Consider the following 13319-nt stretch of genomic DNA (forward strand, 5'->3'; position numbering starts at 1 on the left):
TGCCAAAGGGGTCCTTTAGAGTAGTGAGAGAAGATCTTCACCCTGAAACCTACAGTGTCCCTTTTCAGCAGGAAGTAGCTAAGAGAATATGCCATCCCCTTTTTTTATGAATCAGGGTGAAGTCCCTCTCAGGGAGAAGTGATAGGGAATGGCAAAGGACACACTGACAAAGGAGATTAAGCAGAACTGGCTTTGACAAACACAGTGGCAATTGGACAATTAAAACAGACATTCGGGGGGTGGGGGGAAGAAGAAAGAACTGGGGAGGAGGGTAGAGAGAACAGTGCAACAATGAATGAATGAAAACCCAAACTCTCTGTAAATGTTCATGAAAACTAATAAAAAAAAATAAAAAAGCAAGTAAACTCAATTCACAATGTCAAAAAACAATATTATAGAAATGTTCAACATGTTGGAGGCACCAAAAAGGTAAAATAGAAGAGATGGAAGAAAGACTAAGTTAAAGTACAAGAGTTTCAATGAAAACTTACAAGAAGAAGAAAAAAAAGAAGACAAGGAAAATGAAGAAAACATTAGAATCATGTGAAACAACATTAAATGAAACCACACACACATTTTTAAAATTCCAGGACAGGAGTGGGAAAATTGTGGTATAAGTCACTAGAAGCAAACTTTAGAGGTATCATAAGAAAACAAGAAAATATACATTCAATAAACTCATCAAACACCAAGCAGACTAAATCCAAAGAGAAAAATCATGAAAACATATCAGAGTTAAATTCTCCAAAATAAAAAACAATGATAGAAACATACAAGAATGAACTATCACTAATTCTACCTAAATTACTTTTAAAATGTAAAAAGAAGACACACTCCCCAGAGTCAGTCTATGAAGAAAGTAGAACCCTAATACCAAAACCATGAAGACATTACAAAAAAGAAAATTATACAATATCTCACATGAAGACAAATACAGAAATCTTAAACAAATTTCTGGCCAATATAATTTAACAGTACATAAAAAATTATTGATCATAACTAAGTGGTATTCATAATATAAATGTAGAGATGATTCAACATAAGAAAGACAATTAATGTCTTTTATCACATTAACAAAGCAAAGAACAAGAATCACATGATCCTACCAGCTGAAAAGGTCTTTGACAAAACCCAACACCCCTTCCTGACTAAAACACTCAGCAAAATAGGAGTAGAAGATAATTTCCTCAACATAGTGAAAAATTAATATGCAAAAACAGGAGCTAACATCATTCTTAAAGGACAAAAACTAAAGTAATTCCCCTTGCACATAGTGACCTGGCAAGGGTGCCCACAATCACCACTCTATTCAATATTGTATTGGAAGTTCTAGCTAAGTAAAAAAGACAAAAGAAGAAAAGAAGACACATCCAAATTGGCAAGGAGGTGGTGAAACTGTCAGTATGTGCAGATGATATGAGAGTGTACACAAAAAAACCCCAAAGACAAAAAATAATCTGTTAGAAGAATTGATTAGAATATAGGTCACAATATCAACATACAAAAATCAGCGGATTTCTACACAACAACAAAGAAAGCAAGGGAAAGGAGACTAGAAAAGCAATATTATTTATACTAGCCAACCACAAGGTGAAATATTTAGGAATAAACCTAACTAGAAACACAAAAGACCTTACTAAGGAAAACCACAAAACATTCCTACAAGAAACAGTAAGAGACCTAACTGAATGGAAGAATATTTCCTGTTCATGAATAAGAAGTCTGAACATTGTGAAAATGATAATTCTATTCAATAAGAAGGCTGAATATTGTGAAAATTATAATAATCCTACCCAATAAGAAGACTGAATATTGTGAAAATGATAATCCTACCCAAAGCAATCTACATGTTCAACACAATCTCAATAGTTACAAAATTCATCCTTTAAGGAGGTAGAAAAGGCAATTTCCAGTTTCACTTGGAAAAAGAATAGACCCAGAATGAGCAAAGCTCTTCTAAATAACAAAATTCATGTAAAAGGCATCTCATGCTCTGATTTCAAAACCTACTACACATCCATAGTAATCAAAACACCATGGTATTGGTACAAAAGTAGACACATAGATCAATGGAAGAGAATTGAGAACCTAAAAATCAACCCATCTACCTATGAAGGATACAAAATCCATTAAAGGGGAAACGACATCCTTTTGTTTTACAAAACCTGGGACTAACATTGAGAACAGAAATTCCAGAATACATAATTGTTTTCGTGTGAAACCTATACTTATACCTAGAAGCTGTTATACGAACAGAACAAGGAAATATTGATTGCATGGTTTAAAATCAGGAAAATTATGTGTCACAGTTGTATTCTTTCTCCATATAAATTTAATACTCACACTGAACAAATCATTTGGGAAGCTGAATGCTAAGAAGAATGTGTCATCAATATTGGAGAAAAATTTAACAACAACCTTGTGCATAACCTTACTTGCTGAAAGTGAGGAGAACTTGAAATACAACAGAGGATCTAAAACTTCAGCCTTCAGTAGAGATTGTATCTCAGATACAAAGGAAAATATTAAGTTGCAGGTTAAAAGTACTTTGATATACAACCAGAAGATAAACTAGATGACTGGGATCTTCTAAGAATCAAATCCCTATGCACATCCAAAAACTTCTCCAATAGGGTTAAAAGGAAGCCAGAGACTGGGAAAAAGTATTTGGTAATGACATATCAGATAAGGAACTTATATCCAGAATTTATAAAATACTTGAGCACCACAACAAGGTAAAGGTAAATAATCCAATAGAAAAATGGGCACAGGATATGAATAGACACTTCACCAAAGAAGACTTTCAGATGGCTAACAAGCACATGAAGAAATGTTCAAAATCCCTAGTTTAAGAGAGATGCAAATTGAAACAACGATGAGATATCATGTCACCCCAGTCAAAATAGCAAAATTTAACAGAACAGCAAGCAACAAATGCTGGTGAGGTTGTGGAGAAACTGGAACCCTTACTCACTGTTGGTGGGAGTGTAAAATGGTCCAATCCCTGTCGAAAGCAGTATGGCGCTTTCTCAGAAAGTTGCAAATAGAGATACCATTTGACCCAGCAATTCCACTACTGGGAATATACCCTGAAGAGACCATAGCTGACATCCAAGCAGATATATGCACACCCATGTTTATCGGGGCTGTGTTCACAATAGCAAGGAGTTGGAAACAACCTAAGTGCCCATCAACAAACGAATGGATAGAGAAGCTGTGGTATATTCACACAATGGAATACTACGCTGCATTGAAAAACAAGGAACTCATGCAATATTATTCAAAATGGGTAACACTGGAGGACATATGCTGAGTGAAATATCTCAGTCACAAAAGGACAAATACTACATGGTGCCACTGTTGTAAAACAGGACTGACATCTGTAAATGCTTGTTATGAGACCCTTGTCTGAAATGTCAAAAGAAACACACCAAGTATATCATACACATGTGCTTCTCAATAACTTGCTATGCATCTGAGACCTGGGCGATGAATAAGGATGACAGAAGAAGATGGATGCCTTTGAGTTGTGAGGCTAGAGAAGAATATTAAACAGGCCCGGGAGTGGGGGGCACTGGCTGGAGGAAACTGAGGCTCAGAGTGGTCACATGGCTTCCCTGAAGCCCCCAGCCAATGTGACCCCTCATTCTTGCTCCCCAGGCCACTTGCAGTACCCTGGCTTCTACTTCCCCGCAGAGACCACCGAGAGAGGAGCAGCGACAAAGAGCAGTGGTCAGCGATGTTCTAATCCTCTTTGTCCTTATCACCATCTTCATCCTCTACAGCTCCAACAGTGCCAACGAGGTCTTCCATCACGGCTCCCTGAGGGGTTGCTTCCAACGTCCCATCAACCTCAAAAAGTGCATCATCACTGATGGCTACATCCCCCCTTGGCAACATGACGCTGCCTTCTCGGTGCCACCAGTGTGTGATTGTCACAAGCTCCAGCCACTTGCTGGGCACTGAGATTGAGCGGGCTGAGTGCACCATCCGTATGAACGATGCACCCAACACAGGTTACTCAGCGGACTACCCTCCACGTCGTTGCCCATTTCAGTGTCTTTCATGTTCTCCAGAGGACTTCCGAAACCGTATTCCTCTTCTGGGGCCCCCTATGCAAGATGCAGAAGCCCCAAGGTAGCCTTGTGTGAGTCATCCAGCGGGTTGGTCTGGCATTCCCCAACATGGAGGCCTTCACCGTCTCTCCTCCCTCATGCACCAGTCTGAGGACTTCTTCCTGGGTGAGACCGGCAAGGACAGGTACCAGCTTCCTGCCTGCCTCCTCTGGTCAGCCCTGGTGCCACCTCAGTATGCCCTGCTCAGAGGGCCTCGGCTCCCAGCATGCACTACTCTGAGGATGTGATGATCATCCTTTCTTAGTACCTTCTGGTCAGATTGCCTAGGAGAGTTTTTGTTATATCCAACTTAGCATGGGTCATTTCTAATGTGCTCTGTGTGGCCTTGTCTCCTCAGAAGGCCTTCTTCCCAGAATGTTCTGATTTGAGGTCATGCTCCCCTCCTTAGGCCCTTGTCCTGATGATTCTCTACAAGAGAGAATCCTCCCAGCAAGTCTTGATCTGAAGACAACTCTGTACCCAGCGTGCCTTTCTCTTCCTAGTCTCCTCCAAAGAGCTTTCTTCTCAGCATGCTATGCTTTGAAGAAACAAGAGGTCCCAGCATGCCCTGGTCTAAGATTACAGTGTCACCTCTTCTAGAATTCCCTATAGCATTCCTAATGTAAAGTCTTGGCTGATACCCAAGCAAATCTTGCTTAAAGCACCCTGTGTATCACGCAGCTTGCTCTAGGGTGTGGATAGAGAAGTCATTCCCAGGATGCCCTATCTGACTAATTCCCCTAGGAGAGTTCTCTAGCATCTAAGCATAGACCAGTGCTTTCCAATAGGTAAGTAATTTAAAATTTTATATTATCCATATGGGGGGGGGAATAAAGAGGTGAAATTTTAAAAAAACCCACTAAACACAAAATTCAATCTCTTCACCATCCATCATGATACTGCCAAATGGCCCAGTGGTGAGAATCTTTGTTTTCTTGATGTTGAGCTTCAATCCATACTGAAGGCTTCAGTCCTTGATCTTCTGCATCAAACATTTCAGGTCCTTCTCAGTTTCAGCAAGCAAGGTTGTGTCATCTGCGTAATACAGGTAGTTGATGAATCTTCCTCTAATCCTGATGCCACATTCCTCCTCATACAGACCAACCTCCCGGATGATCTGTTCTCTGTATATTGATTGAAAAGATATGGAGATTGAATACATCCCTGGCATAGACCCTTCCCAATTTTGAGCCATGCAGTGTATCCTTGCTCTGTTCTGATGACTGCTTTCTGGTCCAAGTATAGGTTTTGCATAAGCATAATCAAATGTTCTGGGATTCCCATTTTTAGAGTCAGCCACAGTTTGTTGTGATCCATAAAGCCAAATACCTTTGCATAGTCAATGAAACACAGATAGACATTCCTTTGTGTTGTGGAATGTTGGGGAGGAAGGGAGGGTCCCTGGCCAGAACAGATCATCTAAGCTCCTGATAAGTGCAAGCCTCCCAATAACCTTCAATACGGGGTAAAGAAAGCTCCCCTGTGCTTGGATGTACTGGCTTGAGAAAGTGCATCACCTGGGAAGACAGCTGCCATGTCCTTTGAGGTGGGAGTGGTCTGCACGAGGCTGAAATTCTCGTGGTCCCAATAAAATTGAGCTGGATTGACTCTCGGATTCTCTCCTGGAGTGGTGTATCTGCTTCGTGCTTACTCCCATCAGGGTGTTGTTGTTAAGTTGCCAGCTAACTGACAGTGACACCTTTGGAACTCTCTGCTTTCGGCCAAGATTCATCTAACATGAGCTATAATATCCCTAGGACCACGGCCTCTTCTAAATCTGTGTGCATATAAAACGTTTTCCAGTAAAGTGAAAAGAAAATCTACTGGCTCGGGCGGGGGGGGGGGGGAATTGACAATATCATCTCAGACAAAGATCTTCTAACAAAGGTTTACAGAATAGTCCTGGACCCTCAGAAGAAAAAGACTGATAACCCAATTACAAAATGGGCAAAAGACATAGAAAGACTTTGCACAGAGGAATCACATTTGGGTGACCAATAGACACATGAAGAAATGTTCCAGATCACTGGCAATAAGAGAGATGCAAATCAAAACTACATTGAGATGCCATCTCACCCTAATAGCAGTGGCAAAGTTTAGCAGGGCAGTAAAAAATGAATGTTGAGGTTGTAGAGAGGTGAGAACTTTCATACATTGTTGGTGAGATTATAAAATGGTACAACCACTCTGGAAGGCAGTTTGATGTTGCCTAAAAAAAATTGAACATAGAAACTCCATATGGCCCAGTTATTCCACTGTTAGGATTATACTCCAAGGAAATTAGAACTGGGACACAAATGGAGATTTGTACACCAATGTTCATAGTAGTGTTATTCACCATTGCAAGAACATGGAAACAGTCCAAATGTCCAATCACAACTGAATGGATTGAGAAATTGTGGTACTCTCACACAGTGGAACACTATGCAGCGCTCAAGAGCAACGATTTTGAAAAATACTACATAACTTAGGAGAGGCTGGAGAATATTATGCTGAGTAAACTAATTAAGTCTCATAAAGACAATTACTATACAAGACCATAATTATAAAAGTAAAAAAACTAGTAAATTATGTGTGGGGATCTAAGGCTAGGATGGGATGAGCACAAAGGGGTTAGTATGGGTAAAGGCAAAAATCACAGAGTTGCACAATTTGGTGGGTGGAGGGAGGGGGTAAAGGAAATGGGAAAGATACAGTAGGGACCTGAAAAGGCTGGGTAATGGTGGGCATAGTCCAATAGTGATTAATTTTTTAAAACATAATGAATGGGAACAATTGTATGAATCATAACGTGAATAAAGAATATTGTGAAACACAATGTATACAAATTTTATAAGCAAACCAATATAAAGTAATAAAAGAGAGGGGAAGCAAACCTTTCCTATCTCTTATCACACTGAATGTGACAACCTCAATTTACCAGTTAAGAGAAAAAGAGTGGCAGAATTGGGTGACAGGGGGAAGGAAAGGAAAGGGGGGGAAAACACACCAGAACAATACCAACCAAAACCCATCAATATGTTGTGTTTATAAGAGACATATCTGATAAGTCAGGGTAAAGATAGACTGAAAATCAAGGGAGGAGAATACCAGGAAAAAGGCAATCTCTTCCCCCCAAAAAAAAAAATTTAAAAAGCAGAAGTGCCAATACTAACCTTTCATAAAATAGACTTCAGAGTAAAAACTAGCAAAACAGACACAGAAGACCATTATATAATGCTTAAAATGTCAAGAGGATATAACTTTACTTAAACTCTACACACTAAATGATAGAGCTGCAAATATACAAAACAAACCATAACAGACTTGAAGAAAGAAATAGACAACATTACATTAGTAGGAGACTGACTTCAACACATCACTCTCATTGAAAGACAGGATGACTAGAAAGAAACTCCATAAAGATGCTAAAGAACTAAACCAATTAACCAACCAATAGTTAACCAATGAGTTGGTACAGTTAACCAATGAGTTGGTACAGTTAACCAACTCAGTCTCATAGACATGTACAACATATACCAGACAATAAAGATTTCTGTTACATTATTCTCTAGCACATACTGAACTTCTCTAGGATTTACCATATATGAGGGCACAAAGCAATCCTCAATAAATCCAAAACATTGAATACTACAAAGCATCTTTTCAGAATAAAATGTTATAAAATTAAAAATCAAAAGAGCGACATGGTGGTGCAGTGATGTGGCAGTGCTGAGAGCAAGCAGGACACTAGGAATTTGAGTGAAAACTATTATTAAAATAATTAGTTTGGGACCCACAAGAGCAACAAGCCATGGGCCCCAGTGGGAGCCACCAGCCAAGCCCTGGCAGGAGCCATCAGCCAAGTTTTGGGGGGAGCCATCAAGCCAAGCAGCTGTGGGATCCTTCTACCAGGAGCAAGCAAGACAGTGGGAATTTGACTGAGTTTTCTTAAGCTCCACCAGACCCAGAGCCCTGCTTGGTGAGAATCTCTAGGCTATAGCAGGACAGCTGGAATTTGAGTGAGGCCTGGTGCATGCCCACCCCGCACCCATTCCACTCTGCATCAGTGCCTCCACGTTCTGTCAACTAATTTGCATTTAATCTGGAGTGCCTTGATCCGACTTAGGTGCAACAAGAGGATGCTCTCACAGGCCCTGAACTGCACCTTACCTTCATCAGAAGTTCAGAGGGAAACACAGGCAAGGTAGCTGCCCCAGCCTCTTCTAAAGCAGTGACTTCAGATCAAGAACCTATCATTGCCACAGGCATGAAAAATTCTACCACAGCAATGTCATGTAAGAAGCAGGCTACCTCACATCCTACACAAGAGTAAATCAACATGTTACCTCCAAAAGGTGACACAGTATCAATGGATTTCCTGAAGCCAGAAAGTCTGATGGAACTTTCTGACACAGAATTTAAAAGAACAATAGTTGAATATTTTCAATGGGTGAAAAACAAACTTGAAGAATTACAGGACACTACAGGCAAAAATCAGGAGGAGCTTAAAAAAAACCCCAAACAATCCAAAGCAATGCAGGTAAAACAAATGAGGCATTAAAGGCTATGGGAAAACAAGAAAAAATGATCCAGAATATGAGGTCCAGTGTTTCAGATGCAGTCAACATGTTGGAGGGATACATGAACAGAGTTGAAGAAATGGAACAAAGAACCAATGAAATAGAAGATAGTATTGTCACCCCGATCTGCTAGAGCAAAAAGCAGAATGAAAAAAGAAGGAAAAGGAAGAAAACCTAAGAATAATGTGAGACACCATCAAGAGAAATAACACGTGCGTCATGTGAATCCCAGAAAAGGAAGAAGCAAATAGGGGCACAAAAAAAGGTGTGGAAGAATTACTAGAGGAAAACTTCTCAGGCATAAGGAAAAATGAAAGAATTACATATGTATATATGAAGCTGATGAACACCATATAGAATAGACACCCCCTCCAGAAAAAAAAAAAAACCAAAAAAAAAAAAAACCACCAAGGCATATCACAGTCAAATTTGCCAGACCCAAAGAAAGAGAGAGAATTCTGAAAGCAGCGAGGGAGAAACAAAGAGTAAACTATAAGGGACAGCAGATAAGATTAAAAACCAATTTCTCAGCAGAAACTATGTGGGCAAGAAGACAGTGGAAGGACATACATCAAATACTTAAAGAAAATAACTGTCAACCAAGAATATTGTACTCAGCAAAACTGTCCATCAAATATGAAGAAGAGATCAAGATTTTCCCAGAAAAACAGGACCTAAAAAAGTTTTTAAAAATAAGACCAGCATTGTAGGAAACACTAAGATGTGTCCTTCTTACAGAGGTACCACAGAAAGCAGGATGGGCCAAAGTAACTAGCAACAACACTTCTCAACAAAATGATAGCAAGAAAATCTTATTTCTCAATAATCACACTAAATGTGAATGGTTTGAATGCACCACTAAAGAGAAAAGGAGTAGCAGATTTATACAGCACTTTTGGAAAGCAATTTGGGAGTTGGGGTGGGAAAGGAGAACATATCATATAACATCAGATGTTTATTCTTTTTGATCTTTTAAATTCTTCTGGGAATATAACCTAAAATGAATATACTATGAATAATCTTAACAGGCAGATAATCCATGTCTTATGGTTAAGAAAATGATTGTATCTTCTGTTCAATTAATAATTACATTGCCACTAAAATCACGTATCTTAAGAGCCTTATTGACTTAGAGAAATACTTATAACAGAATGATGATAATAATTAATAAAAGTCATGCCTGAGAGAAAAAAAAAACCAACACCCAAATCCATCAATATGCTGTCTGTCAGAGACACATTTGAAAAATGAAGATAAATAAAGACTAAAAATAAGAGGGTGGGGAAAAAATATACCAAGCAAATAGCAACCAGAAAAAAAAGCAAGAGTAGCGATATTAATCTCTGATAAAATAAACTGCGATGCAAAAACCATCGCAAAGAACAAGGACAGTCACTACATAATGCTTAAAGGACCAACAGAACAAGAGGACATAACAATAATAAATATCTATGCACCAAATGAAAGACCTGCAAATTATGTAAAGCAAACATTAGCAAAACTGAAAAAGGAAATAGGCAACACTACTATAGTAGTTGGAGACTTCAGTACACCACTCTCAAGAAAAGATAGAACTACCAGAAAGAAACTCAACAAAGATGCTGAAGAATTAAACCACACAATAAACCAACTCGACCTCATAGATATTTATAGGCTAATGCACACACACACACACACAAAACCCCACAGTACAACTTCTTCTCCAAAATGCATGGAACATTCTTCAGAATAGATCACATTTTAGGTCACAAGGCAAGCATCAATAAATTCAAAAACATAGAAATAATACAAAGCATCTTCCCAGACCACAATGCTACAAAATTAGAAATTAATAACAAGAGCATAAAGGAGAAAAAAACAACACTATACATTTGGAAGCAGAACACCTTGCTTGAACATGAATGGGTACTAGAAGAAATAAAAAATGAAACTAAAAAGTTTCTTGAAACAAATGGCAATGAAAACACCACTTACCAAAACCTTTGGGAAACAGCCAAAGCAGTAATCAGAGGTCAATTTATAGCAATAAACTAACATCAAAAGGCAGGAAAAAAATTACCATTGACCCCAACATCTCCAACAAATTGAAAAAGAACAGCTAGAAAACCTGACACCCTCTAAAAAAATGGAAATTAGAAAAATTAGAGCAGAAATAAATGAAATAGAAAACAGAAAAACAATTGAAATCATCAACAAAATGATGGGTTGGTTCTTTGAAGAGGCCCATAAAATCGACAAACCAATAGGATACAAGGAAAAAGTCATAAATAATTAAAAAAATATTAAATGGGCAACATCACCACAGAACCAACTAAAATAAAAAGGGTAAAATTGGAATAGTATGAAAAACAACACTCACAAATAAGAAAACCTAGAGGAAATGGACAAATACTTAGAAAATCACAACCTACCTACACTGACACAAACCTAAATTGAACACCTGAACATCTGACCCATTACAAAAGAAGAAATTGAAAAGGTAATAAAGCAACTTACAGCCAAAAAAAGTCATGGACCAAATGGTTTTACAAGTGAATTTTAGGAAACATTCAAAGAACTGTTACCAATTCTACATAAACTATTTCAGAAAACAGAAAAAAATTAAATTCTCCCAGACTCATTCTGAAGCAAACATATCCTTGATATCAAAGCCAGGTAAAGACATCATCAAAATAGAAAAATATAGGTCAATATCTCATGAACATAGATGCAAAAATCCTGAAGAAAATCCTGGCCAATAGAATCCAATGAAACATCAAAAAAAATTATTCACCATGACCAAGATTCATAACAGGTATGCAAAAATGGTTCAACATAAGAAAACGATCAGTGTAATTCATCACATTAACAAAACAAAGCACAAGAACCACATGATCCTATCAATTGATACAGAAAAGGCCTTTGAAAGAATCCAACAACCTTTCCTTTTCAAAACACTCAACAAAATAGGATTAGAGGGGAATTTCGTCAACATAGTAAGAAGTATATATACAAATCCAAGAGCCAACATTGTTCTAATGGAGAGAGATTAAAGGCATTCCCTTTGAGAACAGGAACTAGGCAATGATGCCCACTATCACCTCTCCTATTCAAAACTGTATTGGAAGTCTTAGCTATAGCAATAAGACAAGAGAAGGAAATAAGAGGTTTCCAAATTGGCAACAAAGAAGTAAAATTATTTCTATATGCTGATTATGTGATAATATAATCAGAAATCGCTGAAGACTCAGCAAAAATACTGCTGGACATAGTTGACTAATTCAGCAAAGTGGCAGGATACAAGATCAACATACAAAAATCAATTTGATTTCTCTACAGTGATAAAGAGAATACAGAGAGAGAACTGAAAAAAAACCCAATACCCTTCACAATAGCTAATCACAAAATTAAATACTTGGGAGTAACCAGAAGCACAAAGGATCTATACAAAGAAAATTAGAAGACATTACTATAAGAAACAAAAAAGAGACCTGGAGAAATGGAAGAATAACCCTTGCTCTTGGATAAGAAGACTCAATATTATTAAAATGACAATACTACCAAAGGCAATTTACATGTTCAATGCTATTCCAATATAAATACCAATTTCATTCTTCAACGAGATGGAAAAGGCAATCTCCAATTTCATTTGAAATGGAAAGAGGCCCCAAATAAGCAAAGCACTCCTTAAATAGAGAAACAAGGTAGGAAGCATCTCACTCTCCGATTTCAAATCCTACTACACTGCCATGATGGTCAAGACAGCATGTTACCGGTACAATGACAGACACATAGATCAATGGAATAGAATTGAGAATCCAGAACTCAGTCCATTTACGTATGGTCAAGTGGTTTTTGACAAGGAGATGAAATCAGTCAAATGGGGAAATGATAGACTCTTTAACAAATGATGCTGGCAAAATTGGAAAACTATCTGTAGAAAACTCAAGCAAGATCCACACTTTACTCCATATACAAAAACCAACCCAAAGTGGATCATGGTCCTAGGACTAAAACCAAGGACTATAAACTTCATTAAAGAAAAGGTTAGAACCTAATCCACAACATAATTAGTCTTCCAAGCATCCTGAAAAACCTACAACCAGGAGAGGATAGAATAGATGAATGGGATCTTCTAAGAATCAAATCCTGTGCACATACAAAAACAGGGTACAAAGGAAAGCCACAGACTCGGAAAAAATATTTGGTAATGACATATCAGATAGGGGACTTATATTCAGAACTTATAAGAGATTTACATCTAGAATTTCTAAAATACTCAAGCACCAAAATAAGATAAAGGTAAGCAACCCAATTGAAAAATGGGCACAGGATATGAACAGATATGTCACCGAAGAAAACATTCAAATGGTGAACAAGCACATGAAGAAGTATTCAAAATCCCTAGCTCTAAGAGAGATGCAAATCAAAACAACTATGAGATATCATCTCAATCCAGTAAGAATAGCAAAATTTAACAGAGAAGCAAACAACAAATGCTGGCGAGGTTGCGGAGAAATTGGAATCCTTATTCACTGTTGGTGGCAGTGTAAAATGCAACCACTATGGATGACACTATGACGTTTTCTCAAAAAGTTGCAAATAGAAATACCATTTGACCCAGCAATTCCACTACTAGAAATTTACCCTAAAGGAACCATAA

General features: G+C 38.0%; 1 pseudogene; it reads left to right on the top strand.

The window, feature by feature from the left end:
• The first annotated feature begins 409 nt into the window (after positions 1 to 409).
• On the top strand, positions 410 to 4363 carry LOC102861345 (annotated as a pseudogene).
• Positions 4364 to 13319: the final 8956 nt, after the last annotated feature.

This window comes from Elephantulus edwardii, unplaced genomic scaffold, assembly GCF_000299155.1.
Source record: "Elephantulus edwardii isolate Elephantulus edwardi_28Jun2011 unplaced genomic scaffold, EleEdw1.0 scaffold00074, whole genome shotgun sequence".
NCBI classification, from domain to species: domain Eukaryota; kingdom Metazoa; phylum Chordata; class Mammalia; order Macroscelidea; family Macroscelididae; genus Elephantulus; species Elephantulus edwardii.